Source organism: Schistocerca gregaria, chromosome 6 (assembly GCF_023897955.1).
Source record: "Schistocerca gregaria isolate iqSchGreg1 chromosome 6, iqSchGreg1.2, whole genome shotgun sequence".
NCBI lineage: Eukaryota > Metazoa > Arthropoda > Insecta > Orthoptera > Acrididae > Schistocerca > Schistocerca gregaria.
In genome coordinates this window covers 9,658,610-9,673,670 of record NC_064925.1, presented here as the reverse complement: position 1 = coordinate 9,673,670, position 15,061 = coordinate 9,658,610, and the positions used below count along the sequence as shown (strand labels likewise).

Here is a 15,061-nt window from a genome sequence, read left to right as displayed (position 1 = left end):
CTGACAGAATTACAATGTCATCGGCGAACCTCAAAATTTTTACTTCTTCTCCATTAATTTTAATACCTATTCCAAATTTTTCTTTTGTTTCCTTTACTGCTTGCTCAATATACAGATTGAATAACATCGGGGAGAGGCTACAACCCTGTCTCACTCCTTTCCCAACCACTGCTTCCCTTTCATGCCCCTCGACTCTAATAACTGCCATCTGGTTTCTGTACAAATTATAAATAGCCTTTCGCTCCCTGTACTTTACCCCTGCCACCTTCAGAATTTGAAAGAGAGTATTCCAGTCAACATTGTCAAAAGCCTTCTCTAAGTCTACAAATGCTAGAAACGTAGGTTTGCCTTTTCTTAATCTTTCTTCTAAGATAAGTTGTAAGGTCAGTATTGCCTCATGTGTTCCAACATTTCTACGGAATCCAAACTGATCCTCCCCGAGGTCCGCATCTACCAGTTTTTCCATTCGTCTGTAAAGAATTCACGTTAGTATTTTGCAGCTGTTACTTATTAAACTGATAGTTCAGTAATTTTCACATCTGTCTACACCTGCTTTCTTTGGGATTGGAATTATTATATTCTTCTTGAAGTCTGAGGGTATTTCACCTGTCTCATACATCTTTCTCACCAGCTGGTAGAATTTTGTCAGGACTGGCTCTCCCAAGGCCGTCAGTAGTTCTAATGGAATGTTGTCTACTCCGGGGTTCTTGTTTCGACTCAGGTCTTTCAGTGCTCTGTAAATCTCTTCACGCAGTATCTTACCTCCCATTTTATCTTCATCTACATCCTCTTCCATTTCCATAATATTGTCCTCAAGTACATCACCCTTGTATAAACCTTCTATATCCTCCTTCCACCTTTCTGCCTTCCCTTTTTTGCTTAGAACTGGGTTGCCATCTGAGCTCTTGATATTCATACACGTGGTTCTCTTCTCTCCAAAGGTCTCTTTAATTTTCCTGTAGGCAGTATCTATCTTACCCCTAGTGAGATAAGCTTCTACATCCTTACATTTGTCCTCTAGCCATCCCTGCTTAGGCATTTTGCACTTCCTGTCGATCTCATTTTTTAGACGTTTGTATTCCTTTTTGCCTGCTTCATTTACTGCATTTTTATATTTTCTCCTTTCATCAATTAAATTCAATATTTCTTCTGTTAGCCAAGGATTTCTAGCAGCCCTCGTCTTTTTACCTACTTTATCCTCTGCTGCCTTCACTACTTCATCCCTCAGTGCTACCCATTCTTCTTCTACTGTGTTTCTTTCCCCCATTGCTGTCAATTGTTCCCTTATGCTCTCCTTGAAACTCTGTACAACCTCTGGTTCTTTCAGTTTATCCAGATCCCGTGTCCTTAAATTCCTACCTTTTTGCAGTTTCTTCAGTTTTAACTTACATGTCATAACCAATAGATTGTGGTCAGAGTCCACATCTGCCCCTGGAAATGTCTTACAATTTAAAACCTGGTTTCTAAATCTCTGTCTTACCATTATATAATCTATCTGATATCTTTTAGTATCTCCAGGATTCTTCCATGTATACAACCTTCTTTTATGATTCTTGAACCAAGTGTTAGCTATGATTAAGTTATGCTCTGTGCAAAATTCTACCAGACGGCTTCCTCTTTCATTTCTGAGCCCCAATCCATAATCACCTACTATGTTTCCTTCTCTCCCTTTTCCTACTGACGAATTCCAGTTACCCATGACTATTAAATTTTCGTCTCCCTTCACTACCTGAATAATTTCTTTTATCTCATCATACATTTCATCAATTTCTTCATCATCTGAAGAGCTAGTTCGCATATAAATTTGTACTACTGCAGTAGGCATGGGCTTTGTGTCTATCTTGGCCACAATAATGTGTTCACTATGCTGTTTGTAGTAGCTTACCCGCACTCCTATTTTTTTATTCATTATTAAACCTACTCCTGCATTACCCCTATTTGATTTTGTATATATAACCCTGTATTCACCCGACAAAAAGTATTGTTCCTCCTGCCACTGAACATCACTAATTCCCACTATATCTAACTTTAACCTATCCATTTCCCTTTTTAAATTTTCTAACCTACCTGCCCGATTCAGGGATCTGACATTCCACGCTCCGATCCATAGAACGCCAGTTTTCTTTCTCCTGATAACGACGTCCTCCTGAGTAGTCCTCACCCAGAGAGAGAACCTAACAGTGCCTAATTTTATCAGATTATGATGATTATTTACAAAATCCTGAAATTCTTAAGTTTTCACATTTATGTGTTAAACATAATAAAATCATCTGTCTGTCTGACATCAGCCTTCCACAGCATTATACCAAAGATACATAATGTATTAGAAAGTTAACATACATTTATGTGGAAATACACTTTCCATAGCAGTGACTTCTTTTCTAAACAGATGGTTCCTTTAAAGTTTCTTTTTTAAATTTTTTTTTTTACAAGAATTTTGCATATAGGATAATTTCTTGGCTAACAATCTACAAATTTCAGTCACAAGACTGATGTAGTTGACAGATGCTTGAGTACATTACGCAGCACCTATGATCTCTTGAAAGTCGACTGGACGAACATGGGTGCAGCCATACAGGAGTGTGAGGGTGGATCCACCCACATCTTTCAGTTTCCTCCCTAGATTTCTCATCACATGCTCCAATAGACCGGTAACTTCCTGTCTAGCTTTGTTTTATGTACTAAGTATGCTGTTCAATGCCTCTGTCACATCACACAGCATATGTTTTCCCTATCTGTATTGAAAAAATAAGTATACAGAGTTCACACCAGGATTGATTAAAAAGTGCTCACATGTATGGTACATTAATAAACAGAGCTGAATGAAATGAAAAAAATGAACTAGTAAAGTAATATACACATATATATTAAAGATATCTTAAAGTAACATTTTGTTGTTGTTGTCTTCAGTTCTGAGACTGGTTTGATGCAGCTCTCCATGCTACTCTATCCTGTGCAAGCTTCTTCTTCTCCCAGTACCTACTGCAACCTACATCCTTCTGAATCTGCTTAGTGTATTCATCTCTTGGTCTCCCTCTACGATTTTTACCCTCCACACTGCCCTCCAATACTAAATTGGTGATCCCTTGATGCCTCAGAACATGTCCTACCAACCGATCCCTTCTTCTGGTCAAGTTGTGCCACAAACTTCTCTTCTCCCCAATCCTATTCAATACTTCCTCATTAGTTATGTGATCTACCCATCTAATCTTCAGCATTCTTCTGTAGCACCACATTTCGAAAGCTTCTATTCTCTTCTTGTCCAAACTATTTATCGTCCATGTTTCACGTCCATACATGGCTTCACTCCATACAAATACTTTCAGAAATGAATTCCTGACACTTAAATCTATACTCGATGTTAACAAATTTCTCTTCTTCAGAAACGCTTTCCTTGCCATTGCCAGTCTTCATTTTATATCCTCTCTACTTCGATCATCATCAGTTATTTTGCTCCCCAAATAGGAAAACTCCTTTACTACTTTAAGAGTCTCATTTCCTAATCTAATTCCCTCAGCATCGCCCGACTTAATTTGACTTCAGTCCATTATTCTCGTTTTACTTTTGTTGATGTTCATCTTATATCCTCCTTTCAAGACACTGTCCATTCCGTTCAACTGCTCTTCCAAGTCCTTTGCTGTCTCTGACAGAATTACAATGTCATCAGCGAAACTCAAAGTTTTTATTTCTTCTCCATGGATTTTAATACCTACTCCGAATTTTTCTTTTGTTTCCTTTACTGCTTGCTCAATATATAGATTGAATAACATCGGGGAGAGGCTACAACCCTGTCTCACTCCCTTCCCAACCACTGCTTCCCTTTCATGTCCCTCGACTCTTATAACTGCCATCTGGTTTCTGTACAAATTGTAAATAGCCTTTCGCTCCCTGTATTTTACTCTTGCCACCTTTAGAATTTGAAAGAGAGTATTCCAGTCAACATTGTCAAAAGCTTTCTCTAAGTCTACAAATGCTAGAGACGTAGGTTTGCCTTTTCTTAATCGTTCTTCTAAGATAAGTCATAAGGTCAGTATTGCCTCATGTGTTCCAGTATTTCTACGGAATCCAAACCGATCTTCCCCGACGTTGGCTTCTACTAGTTTTTCCATTGGTCTGTAAAGAATGCAAGTTAGTATTTTGCTGCTGTGGCTTATTAAACTGATTGTTTGGTAATTTTCATATCTGTCAACACCTGCTTTCTTTGGGATTGGAATTATTATATTCTTCTTGAAGTCTGAGGGTATTTCGTCTGTTTCATACATCTTGCTCACCAGATGGTAGAGTTTTGTCAGGACTGGCTCTCCCAAGGCTGTCAGTAGTTCCAGTGGAATGTTGTCTACTCCGGGGGCCTTGTTTCGACTCAGGTCTTTCAGTGCTCTGTCAAACTCTTCACGCAGTATCGTATCTCCCATTTCATCTTCATCTACATCCTCTTCCATTTCCATAATATTGTTCTCCAGTACATCGCCCTTGTATAGACCCTCTGAATACTCCTTCCACCTTTCTGCTGTCCCTTCTTTGCTTAGAACTGGGTTTCCATCTGAGCTCTTGATATTCATACAAGTGGTTTTCTTTTCTCCAAAGGTCTCATTAATTTGCCTGTAGGCAGTTTCTATCTTACCCCTAGTGAGATAAACCTCTACATCCTTACATTTGTCCTCTAGCCATCCCTGCTTAGCCATTTTGCACTTCATGTCGATCTCATTTTTTAGACGTTTGTATTCCTTTTTGTCTGCTTCATTTACTGTATTTTTATATTTTCTCCTTTCATCAATGAAATTCAAAATTTCTTCTGTTACCCAAGGATTTCTACTAGCCCTCGCCTTTTTTCCTACTTGATCCTCTGCTGCCTTCACTACTTCATCCCTCAAAGCTACCCATTCTTCTTCTACTGTATTTCTTTCCCCCATTTCTGTCCATTGTTCCCTTATGCTCCCCCTGAAACTCTGTACAACCTCTGGTTCTTTCAGTTTATCCAGGTCCCATCTCCTTAAATTCCCACCTTTTTGCAGTTTCTTCAGTTTTAATCTACTAAAATAACATTTTAGGAAAGTAACATTTACATAGGAATTAGCAGATTAAATGAAATTAACCAAGACAGGTCGGACTGCACTGATGAAGCATTCAACAAATGCCTACAAAGTGAGTATGGACCATAATCCCTGATGTACTGACATAAGAATTCTGTGTTTAACATACACATGTGTTTGGTTTGCACATATGAAAATTCAAGATACTGTTCCTAATATTTAAAAACTCTACTTACCAAGCGGCAGCAGATCTCACACATAAAAACTGTTGTGACTGACAAGTTTTTGGAGCCAGAAGAAATTTACGTAAATTAAGGCCAGGTGGGTGGTGAGAACGTAGGACATGTTGTATTGCTAGTTCCCACCTGGAGAGTTCTTGATGGAAGATGACTTTCTTCCTTGCTAGGCCTGGCCCTTTTTCGCATATCTCTTGTTGCAATTTGTCCAGGAGGTTAGCACAGTATTCTCCAGTAATTGTTTGCGTAGTGGGGAGGTAATCTACAAACAGAATCCCCTTTGTCTCTGGGGTATAGCACTGCACCCAAGTTTCATCTGTGGTTACAAACCAGTGCAAAAAATCTTGTTTGTTTCTTCTAAAACAAACCAAACATTGTTCCGAATGTCCATTCTCTTGCGTTACCGATCCAGCGTCAAAAGCCGCCAGCACCCATCCTGCAGATAATTTTTCACTTCTAATTCTTCTGTTAAAATGTGATACATCCTTTCAGATGACATCTGGCAAGCAAGAGCAATTTCATGCACTTTCAACCGATGATCCTCCATGACCATTTTGTTCACATTTGTGATGATTTCTAGAGTAGTGACACATCAAGGACATGTAGTGCTAGTTTCCACCTGCGGAGTTGTTGGTTCTCGCCACCCACATGGCCTTAATTTACGTTAAATTCTTCTGTCTCATCTTCTCTTTACTGTATCTAGTCTTTGCTTTACTCCATTTAATTTTCTACATCTTTCAATCTATCCCATGTGCTTTTCACCGCTCCTCCCACCTCTGGTACGTACAATGTGCTTAGCTTCTCACTCTTATTTAGTTGTGCACGATGTTTTAGTAGTAATCTCTCTTGCATATTACACTGTCTTCCATCTTTAAGTGCTCAGGTTTTCAAATCTCATTTGATGCAGTCCCCAACAGTCAGTCTTTCCATTTCATCCCGTACAGTATGTCTCCCCTGACCCACAGTTCATGGTGACTTTTCCTTTTCCTAGACCTCTCCAGTTCTTTTCATTCACCCTTCTTTCTTCCCTTTCAACCCTTCTGCCTTCTGGCTTGCCATCACAACAGTCTTTTATGTGTGTGCTCTGCCGTCACTTGGTGACTACATTATCTATTTAATTGATTCCTAACATTTACAGTACACATGAATAAAATGAGTCTTCACTCATTTAACCACAACACCCATGACTTTACCCAAAAGAATACATGACAATTAAATTTAATCACTTTCTACAGAGTATACATTAATAATAATAATATTCAACAGTAATAGCATTCCAAAAAAAGAATTTTATCACTAGATATTTATTAACATTGTCACATTTTGAAATTGTAAAAGAATCTACTCATTTAGTTGGTTCATTACTCTGCATGACATTAATGAAAAACTGTTTTGACTGGACTGGTATTCCATGATACTCACTTAAAAATATCACATACCTTACCTGTATTGTCAAAATCATTCACAAACAACTCTGAGACTTCATTATTCTTAAACTCAACAAATACTGATACTCACACCATCTGGCCATGCGGTTCTAGGCGCTCCAGTCTGGAACCGTGCGACTGCTACGGTCGCAGATTCGAATCCTGCCTCGAGCATGGATATGTGTGATGTCCTTAGGTTAGTTAGGTTTAAGTAGTTCTAAGTTTTAGAGGACTGATGACCTTAGAAGTTAAGTCCCATAGTGCTCAGAGCCATTTGAACCAACTCACCACCACCTTCATTATCACGTTCATATTCTTCCAAAATTACTTCATCAACAACATTATTAGTAACAAAAGCCTCATCTCATCAAAACTTCCATTCATTTGTGATAAGCTACCAGTCTGTCTTACCAACCTCAGTTACTTCACAGCTCTCATTCACATCTACATCAAAAATACCACCTAGTTCATATTCAATGCAGACATCACCTGAATTGCATACATCAGCAACACAGTTTTGTGTCCAAGAGAAAAAGCATTAGTACGTACTACAAGGGTGGTTTGAAAAGTTCTCAGAATGGAATAGAAAAAAAGTACTTACATCACTGAAACATCTAATATTTTTCAGTGTAATTTCCTTGTAGTTTAATGCACTTGGTCCATCGATGTTCCAGTGCCTTGATCCCATCTCGAAAATAAGTTTCCTCCAGGCCTGCAAAATAGCTGTCAACTTCAGCTATCTGTTCTTCATTTGAAGTGAATCTTCATCGACCGAGAAAAAATTTCAGTTTTGGGAAGAGATGGAAGTCTGATGGATCCATATCAGGTGAATAAGGCAGGTGTGGCAACAATTCATATCTTTGTTTGTGTAATTTTGCCAATGTGATGGTACATGTGCACAGGTGTGCATTGTCTTGATGGAAGATGACTTTCTTCCTTGCTAGACCTGCCCTATTTCACATACCTTTCATTGCAATTTGTCCTGGAGGTTAGCATAGTATTCTCCAGTAATTGTTTGCAAAGTAGGGAGATAATTCACAAACAGAATCCCCTTTGCATCCCAGAACACCTTTCCCACTGAAGGAATTATCTTTGCTTTCTTTGGTGGCAGAGAATTAGCATGAGTCCACTGCTTTGATGATTGTTTTGTCTCTAGGGTGTAGTAGTGCACCCAAGTTTCATCTATAGTCACAAACCGGTGGCAAAAATCTTGTTAGTTTTGCCTAAAATTGACCAAACATTGTTCCGATATGTCCATTTCATGAGTTTTTGGTCCAGCGTCAAGAGTCGCCAGCACCCATCCTGCAGATAATTTTTTCATTTATAATTCTTCACTTAAAATGTGACATAACCTTTCGGATGACATCTGGCAAGTATGAGCAGTTTCACGCACTTTTAATCGGCGATCCTCGACCATTTTGCGCACTTTTGCAATGATTTCTGGAGTAGTGACATGTCTTGGCCAACCACTATGTGGATCATCATCTATGCTCTCCTGACCAAATTTAAATTCATTTGTTCATTTGGCAGCAGTTGAATGTGAAGGAGCAGAGTCCACTAGTGTATTCTGGCAATCGACCTGAATGTTCTTTACTTTCATATCTTTCTTTACAAAGTACTTAATCACTGCTCGAGTCTCAATTTTTTCCATCTTTGCAAATCACTACATGGGAACAATAACAGAGCCATGTGAATGCCACAGCTCCCTTTCAAGAGCACGGATGTGGCACATGTTTACAGCTAGCTCTGACGTCTCGTGATAATTCCAAGAACTTTTCAAACCGCCCTCGTACATCAAAATTCTCATTACTCTCACATTCTGGTTTGTGTTTAAACACAGTATCCAAAAACGTTTGATCAAAACATAAATTAGAAGACTGATATTCCTGATATGTGCCATATGATTAACACTGTTATTATTGTCTAATTGCAAGTGTAACTTGGGGGCCCTGTGCTTGTTATATTTCCTCACCTCAAAGTTGTGGACTTTCATTGAAGCAAACTGCCATTTCTCAAGTAGTTACCTCTATGATTGTTTCTTCAATTAAAATGTCCATTGTTATCCCAGCTATTCCTATCCTGCTGATATCCAGAATTTCTCTCTATTGACACTTTGATCCTGATAGAAGTTACCATTATCTCTGTTTCTGTAGTTATTCCTATTGTTATCTCTATCATTTCAATTGTTATGGTACATACTTCTTTCTACTGCCCTGTCCAGCCTGCCAGCGTATCGTAAAAGTTGTTCAAGACAATCGTCATGTCCATGTACTAAATCCCACTGCAACCCTACTGGTAATCTCCTTTTAAGTGCATCAGTCAGGGTTATTTCATCAAATGGTTTGTGAAGATATCGTAATTTTTTAAGTTAGTTCTTACAAAACTCTTTCAGAGTACTGTCCCTTTACCTATAATTTGAAGAATTCAAAAATTCTCTTTTGGTTCTCCCATGTTCTGCTTCTGACCAAAATTTATTTAAAAACTTTTTCTCAGAACTCTGATATTATTTCCCACTGACTTAAATTTAAATTTTCCCATGACAGAGCTTCACCTTCAAGAAATCTTTTAGCAAATTTAATTTTTTTGATTGTCATTCATGCTTGACACAAAACTATCTCTGCAGTGGAGCAAAAATCCAGTATATGTGAATTATCTGATGGAAAACTTTTGCTACGAGTTTCCAGAATGAGATTTTCACTCTGCAGCGGAGTGTGCGCTGATATGAAACTTCCTGGCAGATTAAGACTGTGTGCCCGACCGAGACTCGAACTCGGGACCTTTGCCTTTCATGGGCAAATGCTCTACCAACTGAGCTACCGAAGCACGACTCACGCCCGGTACTCACAGCTTTACTTCTGCCAGTATCCGTCTCCTACCTTCCAAACTTTACAGAAGCTCTTCTGCGAAACATGCAGAACTAGCACTCCTGAAAGAAAGGATACTGTGGAGACATGGCTTAGCCACAGCCTGGGGGATGTTTCCAGAATGAGATTTTCACTCTGCAGCGGAGTGTGCGCTGATATGAAACTTCCTGGCAGATTAAAACTGTGTGCCCGACCGAAACTCGAACTCGGGACCTTTGCCTTTCGCGGGCAAGTGCTCTACGAACTGAGCTACCGAAGCACGACTCACGCCCGGTACTCACAGCTTTACTTCTGCCAGTATCCGTCTCCTATCTTCCAAACTTTACAGAAGATCTTCTGCGAAACATGCAGAACTAGCACTCCTGAAAGAAAGGATACTGTGGAGACATGGTTAGCCACAGCCTGGGGGATGTTTCCAGAATGAGATTTTCACTCTGCAGCGGAGTGTGCGCTGATATGAAACTTCCTGGCAGATTAAAACTGTGTGCCCTTCGAAAGGCAAAGGTCCCAAGTTCGAGTCTCGGTTGGGCACACAGTTTTAATCTACCAGGAAGTTTCATTTTGCTACGAGTGTTGGAACACACGATATCATTGTTTGCACAAAGATTTTGGTTAATACAAATTTTCAGAACTGCTGAAATTTTTTTATTTTAAACAGTTACAGAAGTTTGTATATTGTTCTCTACTTTTTTTTTTTTTTTTTTTTTTTTTTTTTTTGTTTACACTGACAGCATTTTGTTGGATTTTTCCGCTATGGCCTTCTCTTCAACTCTGATGGCATCAACATTCTTTCATTCTTTGATTGTTTCACTGACTCAGCTACAAACTTTACGTTACATGTGGCAAGGGCCTTATCGACCATACGCCTGCTCTATGAGCCTCTTCCACTTCTGCCTGTCCAATGCGCTGTTTGTCCAGTTGCTGCTGCTGTTCATCCTCATAGTGTCCTCCCGAATGTTATCCCGCTATCTGATTCTGGGTCTCCTCTTCTTCTCGTTCCTTCTATTGTTCTGCTAAATGCCATTCTAGTTAGTCTGTTCTCTGTCATTCTTGGTATATGGCCTGCCCAATTCAACCTTCTCCTCTTGAGCACTTCGACGATGTTACAGTGTTTGTACAGCCGTTTTAATTCTTCATTTCTTCTTATTCTCCATTCCGTGTTATTTTTGTCGTATGCAGGTCCAAAAATTTTCCTTAGTACTTTTCTGTCGAATATTAACAGTTGTTCTTCATCTTTCTTTCTAAATATTAATGTTTCACATCCATATAACATCACAGGTATAATGGTCGATTGATACAAGTGGATTTTGAAGTTACTGCTAAGTGATTTTTTCTTAGCATTTTGATGAAACTAAAAGTGTCTTGTTTGCTGTTGATAAAAGGGCATCTATTTCTGTATCTGTTCGGTTGTTATTAGTAAAAATACTTCCTAGGTACTTGAAGTGGTCAACAGTCTTGAAATTGAATCCATCTACAGTCAGAGGTGCATCTTTTCTGGTTTTCTTACTTATAGGCAGGTATTTTGTCTTTTCTTCATTAACACGTAATCCTGTTTTCTCAGCAATTTTGTGGTAATTTTGCATCATTCTGATTAATTCTTGTTGGAACTACTTATTAGTGCTACATCATCTGCATAGGCAAGTCTTGTAATGTTAACATCCTGTTGCTGGATCCCTTGTGGACTGGTTAGGTGAAATGGCATCCCCTCATCTCAGTCCAGTGTACACCTTAAAATCTTGTTTCTCCTACCGGTGTCTTTATGCGAGATAAAGTTTCATTGATACACCTTTTAACTAATCTGGTTATTTTTGATGGTATTTCAAATTCCTTCATTATATTTAGGTGTGTCTGTTGGTATATGCTATCATAGGCCTTTTTAAAATCTATGATTAATATGTGGACATCTACACTGAATTCCCACGCCTTCTCAGTTGCTTGTCGTAGGGTGAATAGTGATCTAATGTGGATCTGTTTCTGCAGAAACCGCATTGCTAGTCCCCAGTCAGTTCTTCTGTTATTGGTATCAGCCTGTTTGATAGGCAGCTTGATAAGATTTTGTAGGTGACATCCAGTAAGGCAATTCCTCTATAGTTATCACAAACATTCTTCTTAAATATGGGGCACACAATTGCAGTTTTCCAATCTACAGGAATGGTTTCTGTCTCCCAAATTGTTTCTATTAACGCCTGTATTTCTAATTCCAGTTGTGGGCCTCCATTCTTTAATAACTCAGCATACATGTTGCCCTCACCACAAGCCTTGTTATTCTTTAATTTCTTTATTGCTTGCTGTATTTCATTTACTGATGGGGTAGTACCTGTATCAATTGTATCAGGTTCTTCCAATTTAAAGTAAGAGTGTGGGGTCATTGCAATTGATAAGTTGTGAAAAGTATGTCTTCCATCTGTTTTTTGTATGTCACTTTTGTAAGTCAATATTTTCTCATACTCTCTTTTATAAACTGTTCCCTTTTATTGAATTTACCAAAGGATTTTTTTTATATTTTGAAACATCTGCCTTGTCCTGTGATGTTGGAAATCATCCTCTGCTTCTCTGATCATATTGTTATAGTATTTCCTTTTCTCTTGTCTTATGGTTCGTTGTATTTCTTGGCGGAGTTTATACTATCTTTCCTTCAATGTCATATTGTCCCTTTCTTTAATCCATGCATTCCTTGCATTTCTTCTTTCCAGCATATTTTCTTGGCACTTTGTGTTAAACCAAATTTTATTAGGTTGTTTTCTTTCTCCTATGATTTTGGAAGCTGCTTCTTGAATACAGCCCTTCAGGTGTTTCCATCTGCTTTTGACAACCTGTGTTTCTGCATTGGTCAGTCTCGGTTTTGTTAGGTTGCTTTTAATTTCTTTTGTAAAATCTTCTTTTATATCTATTTTCGCCAGGTTTCCAATGTTATATCTTGTAATTTCTTCTCTATTTCTATGTACTTTCCTTTTCAGATTCACTTTCATTTTTGATATTATTAACATGTAGTCTGTGTCACAATCCGCTCCCCTAAAGGTTCGGACATCTTTAATGCTGTTTTGGAATCGTTTCTGGATAGCTACATGATCTATTTTATTGACTACCTATCCGTCTGGTGATATCCATGTTCCTAAATGAATGCGTTTATGTTGAAATTTTGTGCTGCTTATCGTGAGGCCATTTGTCATTGCAAAGTTTATAAGTCGAACCACATTCTCTGAACTTTCCTCGTGTAAGCTAAAATTTCCGATGATTGGCTTGTAGATTTCTTCCTTTCCTACTTTGGCGTTAAAATCTCCTAACACTATTTTCACATTGTGCCTACTTAATAAGTTGTACGTTTCTTCCAGTTGGCTGTAGAATTCTTCTTTCGTGTTGACATCCTTATCTTCTGTGGGTACTTGTTTATATAGAAATGTAATGTCTAACCACTGTGTCTGATTAGTGATGTATGATATATGGTTATTAACATGTTTGAACTCCCTTACTGAGTCATCTGGTGATTTATGAATGTAGAAACCGGTTGCAAATTCATGGCGCTGACCGCAGTCTCCATACATTATTGTCTCGTCTGCTATTTTCAGTGAACCTGTTCCCTGCCATCTTAGAGCTACCAGTTGCACTCTACATTTTCTTAATTCATTTGCTAGTATTTGGGCAGTTCCAGGACAATACAGGCTTCTAAAATTCCATGATCCAAAAGAGAAATCCTTGTAGCTTTGCCAGTTTTTGTTCAGTAAATCCTGTCCTGCTTCTGAGGCTGGCGTTGAGTATCCTGACCGTTTTGTTTTTTTACATGAGTGAGTTGGTAGCTGTCAGCACAACCCCCAACTTGGAGGACCAGGAGTCTTGATTTTGGGGTACTCTACCCTTGGAGGGTTGCCTTCTCTGCGGCTGAGCAAGCCTCTCCTGCCAGTGCTAGTTTTGGTCCACCCCGGGTATTTTATTTCCCCAGTACCCTCTATATCGCGAGAGCATTCCCCTATCTGCCACCTGGGGAGGCGCCCAATGGGGGACTAGCAAACCCCACACGGGTTTGCTAGTCCCATTTAAATTGTTTGCACTGAAATTTATGAAAAACTGTAATTAAAAGTTCTTTACATATAGCACAAAACATTTTGTTTCTTTGACATTTTTTTAAAATATATATGTATAAATTTTTTGTTGTTGTTGCAACTATTACCATGTTGCTCTCCAGAATGAAAATTTTTACCATTTTCTCTTTTATGTTAATTTTTATGACAGTTGTTACCATTGTCAAAACTGTGTTCCTTTCTGTTGTGAATATTAGTGTGCCAATTTTGATCAGTACCTTTTTCAAAATGTGTTCCTGTTAGACTTGTATTTCCCTGTTTTTTCCCAAAACTCTATCAAATTTATCTACATATTTCAAAAACTGGTCTGTTGTGTCATCAGGGCCATAGATTAGGTGCCACTGTGTAACATACTCCTTAAAGCATCAATCTGGGTGAGTTCATGGGAAACTTTGCTCAAATGATCTATCCCTGTAATTTGATCTATTGAGAAACTCACTTTTTATTGTAGCTTACTCAGTCTCTGACGAAAACCTACCTAAAATTTCTTTCTCAAAATCTGTGTAGGTTGTGTCATCATTAGTATACCGATTTGCCCAAATTAATGCTTCACCTTCTAGAAATTTATTAAACCTTGATTTTCATAATATCTGTGTAATGCTGCAGAAAATCTACAGGAAGTTAATGAGCTTCACCTGAAAAGTTTTTGACTGGAATGTTGCAAAACATGGAATTGAATAGTGGTATATAGGTAGACGGGCGAATAATGGAAACTGATTAATAACTGCTGCTTGAATGATTAAAATAAATGACTAGAAAGAATAATTGAAAGAAATTGGAAAGTAATTTATAAATCTGTACACATGTCCTGGGTGAACTTTAATTGGTGCTGTTATTTACAGACCTTCAATGTCAATACATTTAAGATCAATATTCAGATTTTGAATTACGTAGTGCTTCACATTAGTTCCATTGGGCGCAGTTCTAATTGTGACAATGCTCGCGCAAATTCCTCTTGTCAGCATCAAACCTTGAGATGCAGGATTCTCGGCGCAGGTGAAATGATGAACAGATGGGTATGACTGACGTAAATATATCAATAAATTTGTCCTTCTTAATAACTTTCCTAACACTTTTTAATATTCAATTGGAATACACATTTTTAAAAAACACTGGTATGATGGAGCTAGTCACACGTCCACCCAGTACCACTTGGAGAATCAAACAGATGAAGCTATTGGAATTAATCAACTGAAGATATTGGAATTAATCAATTGAAGAGAGTAACTCTTCTTTTTTTGTATCAAAATATTATCTTTGCACACACACACACACACACACACACACACACACACACACACACACACACACAGAGAGAGAGAGAGAGAGAGAGAGAGAGAGAGAGAGGGAGAGAGAGAGAGAGAGAGAGAGAGAGAGAGATGATAGACACACAACCATACACACAAAATTCAAGCTTTTGCAACCAAC

General features: G+C 38.4%; 1 non-coding gene across 1 annotated transcript; it reads right to left on the bottom strand.

Annotated features, from left to right (window-relative positions):
- Positions 1-9,442: 9,442 nt before the first annotated feature.
- Trnas-uga (transfer RNA serine (anticodon UGA)) lies at positions 9,443-9,517 on the bottom strand. Its single transcript has one exon. It is a non-coding gene; the product is annotated as a tRNA-Ser (tRNA).
- Positions 9,518-15,061: the final 5,544 nt, after the last annotated feature.